Source organism: Schistocerca gregaria, chromosome 3, assembly GCF_023897955.1.
Source record: "Schistocerca gregaria isolate iqSchGreg1 chromosome 3, iqSchGreg1.2, whole genome shotgun sequence".
Lineage (NCBI taxonomy): Eukaryota > Metazoa > Arthropoda > Insecta > Orthoptera > Acrididae > Schistocerca > Schistocerca gregaria.
In genome coordinates, this window is record NC_064922.1 from 255,603,398 (window position 1) to 255,620,945 (window position 17,548).

General features: G+C 44.0%; 1 pseudogene; it reads left to right on the forward strand.

Annotated features, from left to right (window-relative positions):
* Positions 1–3,846: 3,846 nt before the first annotated feature.
* Positions 3,847–3,964, forward strand: LOC126357322 (5S ribosomal RNA; annotated as a pseudogene).
* The last annotated feature ends 13,584 nt before the right edge of the window (positions 3,965–17,548 follow it).

Consider the following 17,548-nt stretch of genomic DNA (forward strand, 5'->3'; position numbering starts at 1 on the left):
AATTCATTTATAGATTATGTGTTTTCTTTACGTTTATTTAACGATTTCCAAGAATTTAGTCAGAGCTTTGGTACACTGAAACCAGAATCTTTCTTTTCCTACTGCTGGGAAGGCGTATAGCAGGACAGCCACCAACGTTCAGCACAGAAGAAATGTCGGCTGCTGCTAAGGACTCTTAAGTGGTGGGAGAGACTACTTAACATCCCGTTCTACCATTATGTCGGTGTCTCGCCTCTAATCAACAAGTTAGAGGCGTGTGTTTAATTAGCCTCTAACTTGTTGATTAGAGGCGAGACACCGACATAATGGTAGAACGGGATGTTAAGTAGTCCCTCCGTGTGACAATATCCCACGCCGTCTCCACATTGCGTCTATTTCTGGCTAGTGGACGCGGCACAAAGTGTCATCTGGTAAGAACACCGCCGTTCCAGCTGTAGTTCGCTTCCCAACCGTGGAGCCGCTACTTCCCTCTCAAGTAGCTCTTCAACTGGCCGCACGAGGCTGGCTGCACCCCGTTACTGTCCTCTTATCTTACAGAGCATAGAAGTAAGTAGAGGCTCCTTTCCTGTGGAGAAAAATCGGTGGGCGTATGCCCGGACCCCTCATCCCATGGGTTCCCACAGCGCTGCAGTTTTCACTGTGTTTGCTGGTTTACTCACTATCGCGTCTCGTCTTTCTAGAGGGTTTGCTTCAGATTTGTTGGTTTTCAAGTTAGTTTTGATCTGTTCATTATACAATTGCCAATGGCAGAAGGCGGAGTTGAATTTTATTTAGATTCAGTCGAAACCAAAGGCGTCCGACAATACTCGACAAGCCGTTAAAAAAAAAAAAAAAAAAAAAAAAAAAAAAAAAAAAAAAAACTGCGTTGTGACTACTATGGCCTGCCATCTTCTTACTTCTACAGGCCGTAGTGCTCCACACCGACCCCTTAGCCAGTACCCACGGCCACCATCGTGCAGCAAAATTGTGCTACGCAATTGAGAATATGTGCACTGTTGCCCATGTAGCATCACGTGGAGATAGGGCTACGTGGAGTTCTTTCGTCTGCACTTTGGTGTTATCTTTCATTTTCTTACAACAATTACAAAAATGGTTCAGATGGCTCTGAGCATTATGGGACTTAACTTATGAGGTCATCAGTCAACTGTAGCATAGAACTACGTGAACCTAACTAACCTAAGGACATCACACACATCTATGCCCCAGGCAGGATTTGATCCTGCGACTGTAGCGGTCGCGCGGTTCCAGACTGTGGCGCCTAGAACCGCTCGGCCACCCTGGCTGGCACAACAATTACATTTCTTTTTTAAAGAAAAATACAGGAATTTGGAATTAGGAAATTATAAATTTATGGTACAATTTAAGAAGAGAATAAAAGAAGACCGGAAAGAGTAGACAGAGATATGCCTTCACCGAGACCGCCTGTGGAAGGGAATTTGGCATTGAACTTCACGTCCAGCGTCCCCATGTAGTGCTCCCCATTTCAGTAGCTATCTGCATGAATATCCCTGTTCGGGAAAACTGAATTTGATCAGTCCAAGCGGATGTAATCTATGTTGCTGTGTGACTTGATGTTTGTTAGGTTACATAAAAACTACTACTAATACTATTAAGTTATTTAGTAAGCAAATGTTGCATGGCTTTGGAACAATAACCTGCCTCAATGTAATGTAATTAAGTGATGTACTGTTCCTACAAAGCTGTAGCAGAAATAACAAGCTACCACAAGCCTATTATTAATCTTGTAAAAACATTTTTTTTAACTTGTTAATAAGTAAAAAATCCGTCTCAGTTGCGAAATGTTACTGGTCTTTACCAAGGTTTCAGCTAGAGTAATCTAGCCTTCTTCAGAAGCATAAAATAAATTAATACATGCCAGAATAAGGCACGGTCAAACACCAAAAGCGAAAATACCAAGGTACAATGTCAAGCTACGTTACTTAGCAGAGGAACAGCCCTTGCCCCACTTGGTGGAAAGCGGTCGGTTAGCCGCCGACGCTAAGTTGGAACTAACTGTGGGACACGGATATGTACTGAGCAAGAACTTGTGGTCCCATTAACTTTGTATAATTGCATAATATGCGTGACCTATATCTGTTGTATTTTATAAAGTTTGATTCTGCTTGCTTACTTTCAAAAAATTTATATTACATTCATTTCATTACATTTACAATGATGTGTTCATTTATGTAACTATTTCACAATGTTGGGTACCGGCTTAACGTGGATTCTAGGACAATATCTATCCATGGAGTATCATAATTACTCCTATTTGTAATTAGATTCAGCCATAATAAAATATAAATTGCAGTTTTTTATTAAGGTTCACGTGAATAGTTGTGCATGTTTTACGTGTTTTATATTCTGTATATTTTCTATGTCATGTACGTGTTGTCACTGTCACTCGAATCATCAGTACTGGAGCAAATTGGGCTATCCATGTCGGCCCGTCTTGGTCTTTGCGCCTCGTGTTCAAATGGTTCAAATGGCTCTGAGCACTATGGGACTTAACAGCTGTGGTCATCAGTCCTCTAGAACTTAGAACTACTTAAACCTAACTAACCTAAGGACATCACACACGCCCATGCCCGAGACAGGATTCGAACCTGCGACCGTAGTAGTCGCGCGGTTCCGGACTGCGCGCCTAGAACCGCGAGACCACCGCGGCCGGCCCGCCTCGTGTATTGGTGATTCTGTCTGTATATGTCACGTTCAGCTTATGAGATGCTGTTGGCAATTCTGTTCTATTGCATCAATGTTCTATGTTGTCGGCAGCTCGTGGTCTTGCGGTAGCGTTCTCGCTTCCTACGGACGGGGTCCCGGGTTCGATTCCCGGCGGAGTCAGGGATTTTCTCTACCTCGTGATGACTGGGTGTTGTGTGTTCATCGTCATTGACTCGCAAGTCGCTGAAGTGGCATCAACTAAAAAGGACTTGCAATACGGCGGCCGAACTACCCCACATGGGGCCTCCCGGTCAACAATGCCATACGATCATTTCATTTCAATGTTCCCCGCGTGTGCAACGACTTCTTTCTGAAAGCGACTTGCGCTGCAAGCATGCCTCGGCTGGGGTTGACATGGCAACAGTACTCGACTGTACGCTACTGACGCACGTGGCTCGGCATTGTATAGTCACGTTATAGTCACAGTGCGTTACTATTTCCGCGCATTCTCGTCGTGTGCTAAAACTGATAGTATCGTGCAAATATTCGTTATCGAAAGGTACGCTCATATGGAAACGTGTTTTATTAATAACGTAGTTCAGTTCTGTCGAGAAGAAAAACGGAAAGGTTCGCTTCATTTTTTAAAAAAATGTAAAAATATAACTTTTCTAATTGACAAAGAGGACACTGTAGCATGACGGACACGTTTCCTTAGATAATGAGAGAATACGAGAACGTTATGAAGAAACCTACAACTGTGTCCTGAACCCCAATTCCAGTTATTTGCTCGTAAAAAGCATTTTTATTTTAACTTCATACGATTCTCAGTAGAAGAATGTATTAATAGCAAACGTATTTCGCGTTTTCTTCAGTTATTAGATAGTAACACTACAGTTTTATTTTTTTTATTATTTTTCATTTTCTATTCTTTATTGCATAAAAATATATTTAAAGCGAAAATACCGTTGTCGTCTACACGCATAACTGTAGTGTTCGACCATATAGCAAGTTTGTTTTCCTATTGGTCATTTTGATTGTTTTCTGTAGGAGAATGTGTTGAAAGGAGGTATGTTTGTCTTAATTGCTGCACGTATACCAAGCACAGTTCAGGGACTATGTTACATTTTGATTAGCATAGTTATATCGCTCGTGCGTCATTTGAAACAACCAATAACAGAAGGAGCCAACGGCCATGCCACAGTGGAAACACCGGTTCCAGTCAGATCACCGAAGTTAAGCGCTGTCGAGCTGGGCTTCCACTTGGATGGGTGACCATCCAGTTAGCCGAGCGCTGTTGGCAAGAGGGGTGCACTCAGCCCTTGTGAGGCAAGATGAGGAGTTACTTGATTGAGAAGTAGCGTCTTCAGTCTCGTAAACTGACATACGGCCGGGAGAGCGGTGTGCTGAACCTATGCCTCTCCATGTCCACATCCAGTGACGTCTGTGGGCACGGTACCGTTGGGCCTTCCAAGACCTGTTCGGACGGAATTTAGTTTAGTTTAGTAATAACAGAACGAGCTCGACTGAAACGACAGTTGTAAAGTGAACAGGCTATACATAAATGAACGATAAACTCAATACTAAAGGTAATGTTGTGAACAACATACGTAACATTGCTTCTTGAAAGCAGGCGGCACAGGCTGTAAAAGCATTCAGACAGCAACATGAGCTGATGATTCCGGTATCTTTACAGTTCATTAAGTTTATCTTGCATTTCCATCTTCGGTTTGTATCGGCAGCATACGGAGAACAGAAACACGACGCAGCTCTACACTCCGCATAGCAGGCGGCTGTAACCGAGCGTGTGGCACGCAGGTGCCAAACTTGTCGCGGACAATCTGCAATATATCTCAGGTATTTTCTCGAGAACGGAAGGAGGTATGACTCTCCTTCCACCGGTAAAAACAACGGGAAAATGAATAGACCGATCGGGCTGCCAATAAGGCCTGCAGAGGACACGATGTGCCACAGTGTCCTATTCCCCTGCAGGCGGTCGTTTCTTCACTGCATAGGAAGTTCGTGCAGTTGCGGGATGAGGAATGGCTGACAGTGACGGACCATAAGCAGCGTTTAGTGAAGTGAACTATGCGATCTTGGCGTTCCTCCTGCCATTTGCTGAGGGGGATGAAGTGACCTTCACACGTATTCGCTGCCCTCTTACACGTGGCGTTTCACTACAGCGCGAGGATCCCCCGTTTTGTGATGTCTATGGCTTGCAAATCTCTGAACGCCATATTTCACCAGAGTAGTTTTTATACCTTGATGCAAGGGCAAAGGCAAATGTCGGTGGGGATCTGCCCTCTATTTTAGCTGATGATGAGACGAGTGTGACTAAAGCTTTAAAGGTATGTGATGTGTCTGGACTCTGGCCTAAGCTTTTGGACTGGAGGTTTTAGTGTGTTGCTGAGTAGCTGTGTGTGTGAAATCTTATGGGATTTAACTGCTAAGGTCATCAGTCCCTAAGCTTACACACTACTTAACTTAAATTATGCTAAGGACAAACACACACACCCGTGCCCGAGGGAGGACTCGAACCTCCGCCGGACCCACGCACACAGTCCATGACTGCAGCGCCTAAGACCGCTCGCCTAATCCCGCGCGGCTGCAGAATGGCTGGCTCACCCTTTTTTTATTCTTGCGGTCAGCCAGCCACGTCCATCAGCTATATTGCTTTAACCCCATCTACCACTTTCTTCCTGTTTAGTTAATGTTTTAATACTGCATGATATTTCGTTTTGTGCTTCCAAATGGTTTTTTAGGCGAGCCGGATGAAATGAAATTTCGCTGAGTGTGTATTGTGCATACTGGTTTCGTGGAGTTACCAGATGGTAGGTGGTTGTGGGTACCCGGACGGAGAGGCAAGCTTGACACACCTCGAGCCCTCCAAAGGCCACTTTATTTACTTCTATGCTCTGTGCCTCCAACCAGCGACACATCCATGGACCGTTTTGGCCGAGTGGTTTTAGGCGCTTCAGTCCGGAACCGCGCTGCTGCTACGGTCGCAGGTTCGAATCCTGCCACGGGCATGGATGTATGTGATGTCCTTACGTTAGTAGGTTTAAGTAGTTCTAAGTCTAGGAGACTGATGAACTCGTATGTTAAGTCCCATAGTGCTCAGAGTCACATATCCCTGGAGATATCATATTTTGAAACCGGATATTACACATGGCAGACGCAAGCGCTGACATATTTTTCCCGCATTTCGTTACTTCTCGTTTACGTGCTGTTTTATATTCCTGTTTAGTGCATTTTCCCGACACTCGTCTCTGCTTCTGCGCGGGCGCTTAAGACCCTGCTGTCGTGCGCCTACAGCAACATAGCCACCATCCATCCATAAAAACGCACCAAACATAAACTGACCGGCTACTACATTCATCGCTTCAAACTTTTGAAAATATGCCTGGTGGTTTACTTATTTACAAAATGTTCAAAGGTGTGTGAAATCTTATGGGACTTAACTGCTAAGGTCATCAGTCCCTGAGCTTACACACTACTTAACCTACATTATCCTAAGGAGAAACACACGCACCCATGCCCGAGGGAGGACTCAAACCTCTGCCGGGACCAGCCACACAGTCCATGAATGCAGCGCCTCAGACCGCTCGGATAATCCCGCACGGCTACTTATTTGCGAAGAATCACAACTGTGGGCAATAACAAAAACAAAGCAAGTTCATTATCAAGCTGTGACATTTGGTTAGAAAATGTAGAAAAATTACATTTTTCTAAACTTTTGAAAATATGCCTGCTGGTTTACTTAATTACGAAGAATCTCAGTTGCTATGGGCAATAACGAAAAGAAAGCAAGTTCATTATCAAGCTGTGATGTGTGTCTGTAAGATGTGGAAAATAAAACAGTTTCCTCAAAATCGAATGAGAAAGACTGCAGTGCAGAGAACACGCAAGAATCCCAAAACAATGGTTTTCATTTTTCTGCGCAAAAAGTAATCGATTCTCTGAGAAACTAACTACAGAAGCTGACGTAGCACTGCTGCAGCTAAAAATAAAATTAAAAAAAAAGCAATTTTAGGCAAACCGGATGACTTGAAATTTCACTCCACGTTTATTGTGAATACTAGGTGCTTGGAGCGACCAACAGGTCAGTGGTTCTGGGTACCCGGAGGGAGAGAGAAGCTTGACAAACATCCCGTGCCCCAGAGGCCGCACTCCATGCTCTGTGTCTCCCACCGAAGAAATATCCCTGACGATTTCAGCGTTTGGCAGTCACAAGCGCTGACTATTCAACTACAGGGGCGGACAAATACTACCGGCTTCGGTAGCGGCTGTGACGATGCGATATCGTAGTAAAAGCTGTTTCTTTGAAACAGGTACTTTCCTCTTGACACCAGCTGGCAGCGGCGGCCTCTCGACTCTGCCCACGAGGCCAAGACTGCACCTGGTATCATCACGGATATCACTTGCGAGCTACATCTAGCTGGTAGCTTCCTCTTCGGAGTTGAAAATCAAAATATTGAGCTATGTAGCAAGCACAGAAGCTCAACTAAAAATCTCGAGCACAACGTGCTAGACCAAAGTCGGCAACGCGAGTCGGTACCACACACATTAGCGAATGCTAATCCAAGTTCGAGACCTCAGCTACAGTAGTGAACATCACCGTGTAGAACAGTTACAGGTAAAGTTTCTCATGAAGTGTACTTTCGCAGATGTTGCACTTCGTACTTCAATAGAACATTTTATTAATCCGTGCATCAGTCGATGCTTTAATAGTCGCTGACAGTTGTACAAAGGGAATTCAAAAAGTTTTGCAAAGTCGTCTCTATTTTTTTATATTTTTTGCAGGAGTAGAATGAATTTTTTGTGAACATAATTGGAACATTTAACTATACGTTGAGCTTACTCAATGTAGCCTCCATCAGCTGTGACGCATCTGGCCTAACGTTATTTCGGTGATGTAAATGCACTTTGGTAAAATTCTGGGGATTGACTTTTACACCATCGCTTGACACAGGAAATAAGGTCTTTCTCAGTATCAAATGTTTTACCACGCAGGTGGGCCTTCAGACGACCAAAGAGGTAAAAATCAGAGAGAGCCAAGTCCGGATTGTATGGAGGATGAGGAACAATTTTCCAACCCATTTTGCTGATGTTCTCCTGCGTCATAACGGCTGTAGGGGGTTTTGCATTTTCATGGTGTAGTCTGATGAGCTGACACTGGTGGTCTGTGGTTCTTGATGGCACGTCGCAGCTTGTCCAACGGCAAACAGTAACGCTCCCAGTTAATTGTGGAGCCAGGTTCCAAAAAGTCAATGAAAATGACACCACACTCCCAGAAGAAGGAGGCCATTACCTTTGTCCAGCAGAGGGAAATCACCTTCTTTAATCCTCTGCAAACGAACGCTGGATACTGCTGCCATCCATTCTGTCCTTCCCATAAACAGGGAGCAACTTCCTGTGAATCGATGTGGCAGAGTCATCGCCGGTCTTGGAGGAACTCCATCACCGACCGTTGTCACAGCCTGACATCTACTTCGTGGACCATTATGGCTCATCTGTAAATAAAGGAAATACTTTTATATACCAACTTATAGCTAAATGTTGCAAGGATATTCACAAAAAATTTCATTCTCCACCTGCAAAAAATAAAAAAAGTTAAAGACGAGTGTGCAAAACTTTTTGAATGATCTTGTACGTTATGAAGCACTCTCGTGGAAAAGAACTGTGTCAAAGTTAAGTAAATCTTTTATTCATTTATGAAATAAAATGAACTAATATTTCATGTGCTCTAATTTGACAAGCCTTCTCCCAGAGCAATCAAAGAGCCCACAGTCATGACCAGTCGAATGTAGTTTCGTCTGGTCACCACATTAACCTCTAACGCCAAAGTGTTTAACGAGAATCTTACTACATTAGTGTGTTTGTGTCTTCACTCGTAGCTCCACCAAACTTCATACAGTCTTTCTCTTTGGTTAAACAACTCCTGCATCCAGTTTTTTCACTCAAATTATTTGCTGAAATTAAATATCATGTAAGGCCTATTGTTGTCCTCCCATTCTATACGTGTTCGTAAAGTCTTCTCCCTTTAAAACATCTTAAATTACAGTCCGTTCACCAACACTTCTTCCCAAGATGAACATTTGGTCTTGCTGTTACATTGCAGGCGTGTTCCAGGGTGACTCCTGGTCAGTTTGACATACTTATATTGGCCTCTCAGATAAACAGAATTTAAAGACGCATATAATGCAGTTCTGCGATAAGAGATAACATCCCTCACACATAACCTCTTAAGATGCAACCGAAAAACCCGTTACCACTCTTAATGCAATGTAGGAAACCCGTTGGCATTCAAAACAGCTCCAGTCCGTTTCGGAATGTATAAATACAGGTCCTGTATGGTTTTCAAAGGACGCTTGTACCATACTTGCTGCAAAATAGTGGCAAAAACCCGTTACCACTCTTAATGCAATGTAGGAAACCCGTTGGCATTCAAAACAGCTCCAGTCCGTTTCGGAATGTATAAATACAGGTCCTGTATGGTTTTCAAAGGACGCTTGTACCATACTTGCTGCAAAATAGTGGCAAGTTCAGGTAATGACGTTAGAGGTGGACAGCGACCACACATACTTATCTACAGAGCAGACCAAAAAGGAACAATAATATCAAGCTCTGCAGGCTGTGGCGGCCTTGCGAGATGTGACAGTTTATCCTAGCGGTCTCAAAACCAGCCTTGGACGTTCCGAACAGTGTGAACAGGGACCCTGTCGTCTTGGAACTCAGTATCACAATTGGGGAACAGCCGGCCGGGGTGGTCGAACGGTTCTAGGCGCTACAGTCTGGAACCGCGCGACCGTTACGGTCGCAGGTTCGAATACTGCTACGAGCATGGATGTGTGTGATGTCCTCAGGTTAGTTAGCTTTAAGTAGTTCTAAGTTCTAGGGGACTGATGACCCCAGAAGTTGTCCCTTAGTGCTCAGAGCCATTTGAACCATTTTTTGAATTGGGGAACAAACATGCTACATGGGATGGACCTCTTCGGCCACAATGATTACATAATCCGTAGCAGTAGTGTGACCTTGCATAATACCCAAGGGATCCACGGAAAAGAGAGAGAGAGAGAGAGAGAGAGAGAGAGAGAGAGAGAGAGAGAGAGACTCATACAACCAGACTACGTTCCTCCACTGCGCTACAGTGCAGGTTTTAAGACTTAAGACTTTAGCGCCAGGTTTTCCTGTTACGGGCATTTTCATCACTCAACTGATGAGTGGTTTTGTTATTCCAGTTCTCTATGCAATTCCCAGCTTCAGGAGCCCCTTTCGTATTGTTTTGGCGGTGACAGTGTTTACGAGTGCGATACTCAGTTCTGCAGTTAATTTTGCAGCTGTCATCCTCTTATTTTTCGCCACAATACTCCGTTATGCAGCGTCTTACAGTTTTTAAAGCAATAGACAGCATTTCTATTACTACCAAGCATTTAGTAGGCGCTCAAGTCATATTGCATGGGCCAACGGTGTTTTGCGATGGAGTTCTGAACTTCACTCTCACTAACATGGATACGAATGAACACGGTTACGGCTGGGTCACCGTTGCTCTTGTACGTGGGCCAAAATTCGATAAAATAAAAGGACTAGATAATTTCAATTCACGTGATGTTGTCGCTTATCGTACATTTCGGATTTGTGAAGTTTACAACAGAGATACGGGTTCATCATATTACATGTCGACTATGCCTTTGGTTCTCAGGACCAGGAATCGTCGTAAAATAAATGAATCGGAATCTGTCTCAGTGTGGGAGAAAGGTGTTGACAACTGTAAAAAGATCGCACTCGTTAGTGATCTGACTCATTATTATAGAAATGAAATAAAGTTCCCTTCCTTATCCTTAATCTTTATCTATTAAAAAACTACACATTGGTCTCGCCAACGGTCTGTCACCATCACTCAATACGTACATTCTTCTGCGTTGTGACTTGGCCTGTTCTGTTTTTCCGCTTTCCCTGTTTGCGGCATAAATCTTCGATACGGTGCCACGCTTCAGCACCCATGGTTATAGAATCACCCACCATACGAACAGCAACGACTTGTCAGTGTTAGAATTCACTTAACTCCGATATAATGCACTCACAGTGACAAAGAGTACTGTTGTACCACGACTGACACTAGCAGCATTTTGACGCCATCGCACAGATAGCGTTCGTCGTCACTTGCATTTACATTCAAGAATGCATTTCTTGCTGTGTTTCCACACTTCTGTCCAGCCACCGTTGTGTTTACTCGATTTGGTGACAGAGTGGCACAATAACACGGAAATTAATTCCACGCATCGGACTGATTCTTTTTATCTTGACTCTATTGAAACGTTTTTACTCCTATTTTACTCCTAGTCTGGACTGATGATACTGGCACTTGGGCAAAAATTTCTCGTATTTCTTGCAGCGACAAATTTGTACGTAACGTCAAGTTTTCAACGATTTTCTCTATCATTGTCACTCATTATCGACCGTGTTAAGAGACTTAATAAATGCGAAAGTACCTCGAGGCTTATTAATGCGGCTGGTATCTCCTGATTACAACGATAAAGCGGATCATTGGTAGTCTTAGTTTACATGTGCTTACGACGGCGGCAAGAAATCCGAGAAACATTTCTCCAACAACGTTACCGCGAAAAACTATATAATTATGAACAAACACCACTTTTTACCAGCTGCTAATGGAAATTTCCGATAGAATGATTACAACTACGTTAATTTTCAAATTGTGGCCATTTAAAGTCATTTATTTTGATTTCTCAGTAATTGCAACAACTGGAGATACAATCTAAATTAACTGGGAGATTCATGTCTCTAAATTTAATATTGTGATGCTTTTAAAAGCACGTGTGTTGTCAGTAAACAGGGTAATCCAATTAGTCGTTAACAGAAGAACGTGATTTGCATAATATGAATATAACTCGAGGTCAGTCACAAAGCTTTGTGGAACGCTGATTACAGCAACCCTGATAGAGTTTCAGGTTTCATATTTGTTTCTCAAACGGAGCTCACACTCTTTCAGGAACGAATACATTTCGATAAGTATTACACCATCTATATTTGATGGAGCGTACCGCAACAATAATAAAGCTAATGACATTAAGGGTACAACTAATAACGGCTTGTATTACATTTAACAAATAAGGAGTCCTGTTAGCATGTTTCATCCTGCCCCACGCACCATATTTCACAAGTGCTGACGTGACAGGATAGGACAACGACAAGCGCCAGACACATCAAGTAAATATTAGACGAACGCCACATAGTTGCAAAGAACTTAGAGCACAAAGATATTGCTAGAATATAACTATGCCTCTCGGCTTTTGGATAGCCCTATGGATACCTTAATATGCTGGGGCAAATATTATATGAGTATTCCACGTCCAGAACATATGACAAGTGGATACTTGTATTACATCATGTAATATACAACTAAGGAAGGCATAAACAGAGTCCTGATGCATGTATTGACGTTTTGGACACTTTCTTTTATTTAGGGAATTCCATACGTTCCACTTACAAGGGGAGGCCACGACGTTGGCATCACGGATTTACTTCAAACTTTGTACACCTTTATAAGATCATTAGAACATAATGTACAGTAGGTAAGGTGCTACTCTGGCAATTCTGAAAAAATAGCAACAGACGTTTTACGCGTGTATTATCTAAGTGTTGTACGCGTGCGAAGGTACCGGCTGTAAGAAGTCGTTGTGGTCTTGTCGCTCAGAGTTTCCATTCAGAGGCTTATATGTCCTCTGTAATAAAAAAAATAATAAATAAAAAAAGCTGAGTGAATGGGTCAACCATGAACTTGAACGTGTGTCATGGGACGTCCACCCCGAACCAGTGCAACGAACAATTACGAACAAAATGAAATCAACAAAAAGAAATAAAGAAAGAAAGTGGTTAACGTGCGTGGTTACAAGAAGGTTGTGAACGAGGCAACGTTTTGAATCCCGCTAACACTTACTTTTTAATCTATATTTTTTTCATCACTAGTCACATTATTTGATTTATATGGCTTTTGAGAGGTAATACAATGAAAAAACCACGTGCAGTTTCATGAAACTGTAATGAATTCCATATGTTATTTGAATGCTTACTTTTTCTAACTAAATTTTCAAGGAAGAGGGACAGGGTTGGAAAGCTCAAGGCAAATCTCTATAAATAATGATGGGAATAGCGTTCTTTAGTAGTATAGTAAGTCACAATGTGCAGACCTCAATAGTAATTACAATTCCTCATCGGATGTGATGGAAATATATAGATTACAAATGAAGATTCGTTTTAGGAAGCTCCAATGCTAACCACTTGACCACCATTAACTCTATCGTCCGACACCCACGCTCAGATACATAAAGCACATAACAGACGAGTAAAACTCCAATTTCCTCTGAATTGCCAGACTAATGCACCTTAGTACTCTGCAACTCAGAGAAAATAGCAAGAGAAGTTTTACTCATATATCACGTGCCTTACTTCTTGCACATTATATTCTTTTAATGGCCTACTGTAGACGTATAAAGTTTGAAGTAAGTCTGTGATCCAAACCTCGTGGCCTCCCGATGTTATTATTTATGGTACATACAAAACATCCCTTAATGAAAGCAAGATTTGAAATCGTTAATATATTGGTTACGACTCTTCCGAAGCGTCACTTAGTTGTACATGACGTGATGTAATACATGTATCAATTATGTGATAAAATGCACATATATTTTTACTTAAATTGTCTATGCCACAGCATATTATGGGGCCCAAGCGTATGTACAGAATCCCTTAATAAAGTCCTAAACGTCAATACCTGCACCAGGGCTCCAGCTATGCCTCCCTTAGTTGTATATTACATGACGAAAGGTATGTAACCATTTGAGATGTAATAAAGATATGTTTTTCGATGAAATATATAACCTTTACCACAGAATATTATGAGATCTAAGGGGCCTCACTTGTTACTACAAAATTGCTCTTGCCAAAAGCCGTGAAGTATAGGTATATGCTAGTCATATTCTTCATTTTTAAGTTCGTTGGAAGTATGTGGCCTTGGTTGTAATCTTTACTTGACGTCTCGGACACTTGTCGCTGTTGCACACTCCCATGTCAGGAGAGTTTATGGGTATTTTTATGTACAGGGTGGTTATAGTTAAAGCGCGGCTGCTCACAGAGATCCAGAACGAGCTGAATTTATGGGATCGTTAATGCGGACCGATATATGCTGGAAAAAATTGTTCCAATTACTGCCACCAGATGTAAATGTGATATAATATGCACACGCTTTTGTGATGAAATGATCATATTACACTAAAGCGCTAAAGTACTTGGTATAGCAATGTGTACTCAGATACAGATATATGTAAACAGGCAGAATACGGGGCTGCGGTCGGCAACGCCTATATAAGACAAGTGTGTAGCGCAATTGATACATCAATTATTGTTGCTACAATGGCAGGTTATCAACATTTAAGTGAATTTGAATGTGGTGTTATAGCAAGCACACGAGCAAAGGGACACAGCACCTCCAACGTAGCGATGAAGTGAGGATTTTCCCATACGACCATTTGACGAGTGTACCAAATATAGGATGGGGCCCCTCCACGCCCGCACCAACGTGGTGACCAAACCAAAAGTTCTACTGTCACCTCCGTATAACACGTTAGTTTTAGAATCAGGTGTCACAGGATGCAGGCTGTGATGTTATCCATGCGTCTGGGTAAGATTACTCATTTACATGGTCCATCAGGAGATAGAAGTGGTCGAAAACGATTGAAGGGTAGCGGTTTTTAAGGGCAGAGGGAAAAAAGTGCCAAGGCAAGCGCCAAGGGAAAAAAAACCTCTGCGATAGTAGGACGGGTAGTAAGGGCAGTAGCGGATTACTAGCTGCGACAGCGCATGCAAGGTGTGGTTATGTTAGTGCGAGGTATCGTGCATCGTTACCGTTGTCGTTGCTGGCGCTCGTTCCAGGATCTGCTGCTGCTGCGTCCCTGAAACATTACATTGTCATCATATATTAGTGGGCGATCGGTCATAGATCAGCTCAAAGCGTGGGGGGTGTGTGTGGCTGGTTTGCGTGCTGTGTGCAGTACGGTTTCCCTGCGATTGCCGGTATTTCGGCGGGTTAAGCATCTGGGGTTGCCAGTAGTAGCTGAGTTGCAGGGGCTCGCCAGTACTGTCATGTTAGCGTGCTATGGCCCATAGATGTTCAGTTTCGTGCTAATAGTGTTTTTGGTCTATTATGTTTCCATCTATGGTTGTGGTCGTAGTTACCCAGAGAAAGGATAAACGGGTTACGCGAGTGTCTCGTGTTTCTGTATAGTCGTGTGGAGAGTTTTTGGAATACCTGCAAGATGGTATCTAGCCGATATTCCCGGTGAAGGTCCGCGGTGCGCGTGTAGCGCGGAGCGTTGCTTATGATTCTGAGTACTTTGTTCTGTATGAGCTGCAGACGGCGCACACGTGTGGGCGCAGCGTATCCCCAGACGGGAGCAGCATACGTCATCAGAGGTCTGATAAGTGTGGTGTACATGGACCTGGACACCCTCCTATTCAGTGTGCTACGCCTGTTAAGCATAGGGTAGAGTTGTTTGAGCCTCGCGTTTGCTTTGTTGGTCACGTGTTGGATGTGGTCCCCCCAGAGTAGTTTCCGGTCCAGCCAGACACCGAGGTATTTGACCTTCTCTCGGAAACGTATTGGGCGTGCGTGTAGTGTTATTTGATTGCAGTGTTGATGTTTGCGCAGTAGTTTCGGTCTTCTGGTGAACAGAACGGCTTCGCACTTGTCGACGTTTACTCTAACACGCCACTTCACCAACCAGGGCTCTGCCGTTCTGAGTGCGGTCTGTAGTCGTGAGTTAATGTTAGACGGCTTCCAATCTTGCGCTAGGATGGCAGTGTCATCCGCGTAGATTGCCATCGTCGTGTTATGTGTATCTGGGAGGTCGTTAATGTATAGGTTAAACAGTAAGGGCCCTAGGATGCTTCCTTGGGGTACCCCTGCCTGTATACCATGTCGTGTTGATTGTTTGCCCTGCACGTCAGTGTTGAAACTCCTGTCCGTGAGATATGAGTGTATTAGACGTACGAGCCCGTCGGGGAACCCTGCGTCGTTTAGTTTGCGTATGAGGCCGTTGTGCCATAGACGATCGAAAGCCTTCTCGATGTCCAGGAACACCGCACCAGTTGCTTTGTTCATGTTGTATCCGTGTGTGATGTATTCGACGACGCGGAGGAGTTGTTGTGTTGTCGAGTGGTGATTCCTGAAGCCGAATTGCTCCGGCCTCAGGGTATCATTTGTAATGCAGTGCCTAGTGAGTCGTTTTAGTATTACCTTCTCAACAATCTTGCTGAGCGCGCTCAGCAGGCTGATGGGTCGGTAATTTTGTGGGAGGGAGTGGTCTTTCCCCGGCTTCCTGAACATCAGGACCTTGGCCGTCTGCCAAAAGGCGGGGAAGTGTTGGTGTTTGAGTATGGCATTCGTGATGTGCGTGAGATAGTCTATTGCTTTATCCGTGAACTCCTGGAGGACACGGTTTTGAATGCCATCGTGACCAGGGGCCTTCCTAGCAGTGGTATGCATGATGGCCCATTTCACTTCAGCTGTGCTAGCCTGGCGGATGTTGTTGCGCGCTGGTTGGGCCAGGATGCGAGTGACCTCCTGGTCTGTTGCAAGTGTGAACGCTGGATCTGACGGATCCATGTTCGGTGTGAATGACGCTGCAAGTGTGAGGGCCATCAGCTTTTTCTTCCGCAGAATATGCCGGTCCGTCGGGCCCTTGACGAGTGTACCGTGAATATCAGGAATCCGGTGAAACATCAAATCTCCGACATCGCTGCGGCCGGAAAAATATCCTGCAAGAACGGGACCAACAGCGACTGAAGATAATTGTTCGACGTGACAGAAGTGCAACCCTTCCGCAAATTGCTGCAGATTTCAGTGTTGGGCCATCAACAAGTGTCATCGTGTGAACCATTCAACGAAACATCATCGATATGGGCTTTCGGAGCCGAAGGCGCACTCATGTATCCTCGATGACTGCACCACACGAAGCTTTAGGTCTCCCCTGAACCCGTCAACACTGACATTGGACTGTTGATGACTGAAAACATGTTGTTTGGTCGGACGAGTCACGTTTAAAATTGTATCGAGCGAATGGACGTGTACGGGTATGGAGACAACCTCACGAATCCATGGACCCTGCGTGTCAGCAGGGGACTGTTCAAACCCGGGCGAGGCTCTGTAATGGTATGGGGCGTGTGCAGTTGGAGTGATATGTCCCCTGATACGTCTAGATACGACTCCGACAGGTGACACGTACGTAAGCATGCTGTCTGATCACCTGCATCCATTCATGTCCATTGTGCATTCCGACGGACTTAAGCAATTCCAGCAGGACAATGCGACACCCCACACGTCGCGAATTACTAGAGAATGGCTCTAGGAACACTCTTCTGAGGTTAAACACTTCCGCTGGTTACCATACTCCCATGACATGAACATTATTGAGTATATCTCGGATGCCCTGCAACGTGCTGTTGAGATCTCCACACACTCGTACTGTTACGGATTTATGGTCAGTCCTGTAGAATTCATGGTGTCAATTCACTCCAGCACTACTTCAGACACTAGTCGAGTCCATGCCACGTCGTGTTGTGGCACTTCTGCTTGCTAGCGGGGGGCCTACAATGATGTTAGGCAGGTGTATGTTTCTTTGGCTCTTCAGTGTATTTATGCCACAGGCTATTATGGGGACCAAAAAGCCTCCCTTGATTCTACATATTGATCTGGAAAATGTCGAGAAGCAAATGCACAGGAGTAGGTAGACTTAAGTGGCAAAAGTCATCGGATGGCGATATCCACAGGTTCGGATGACGGTAATATCGAGTACACAACATATAAAAGGGC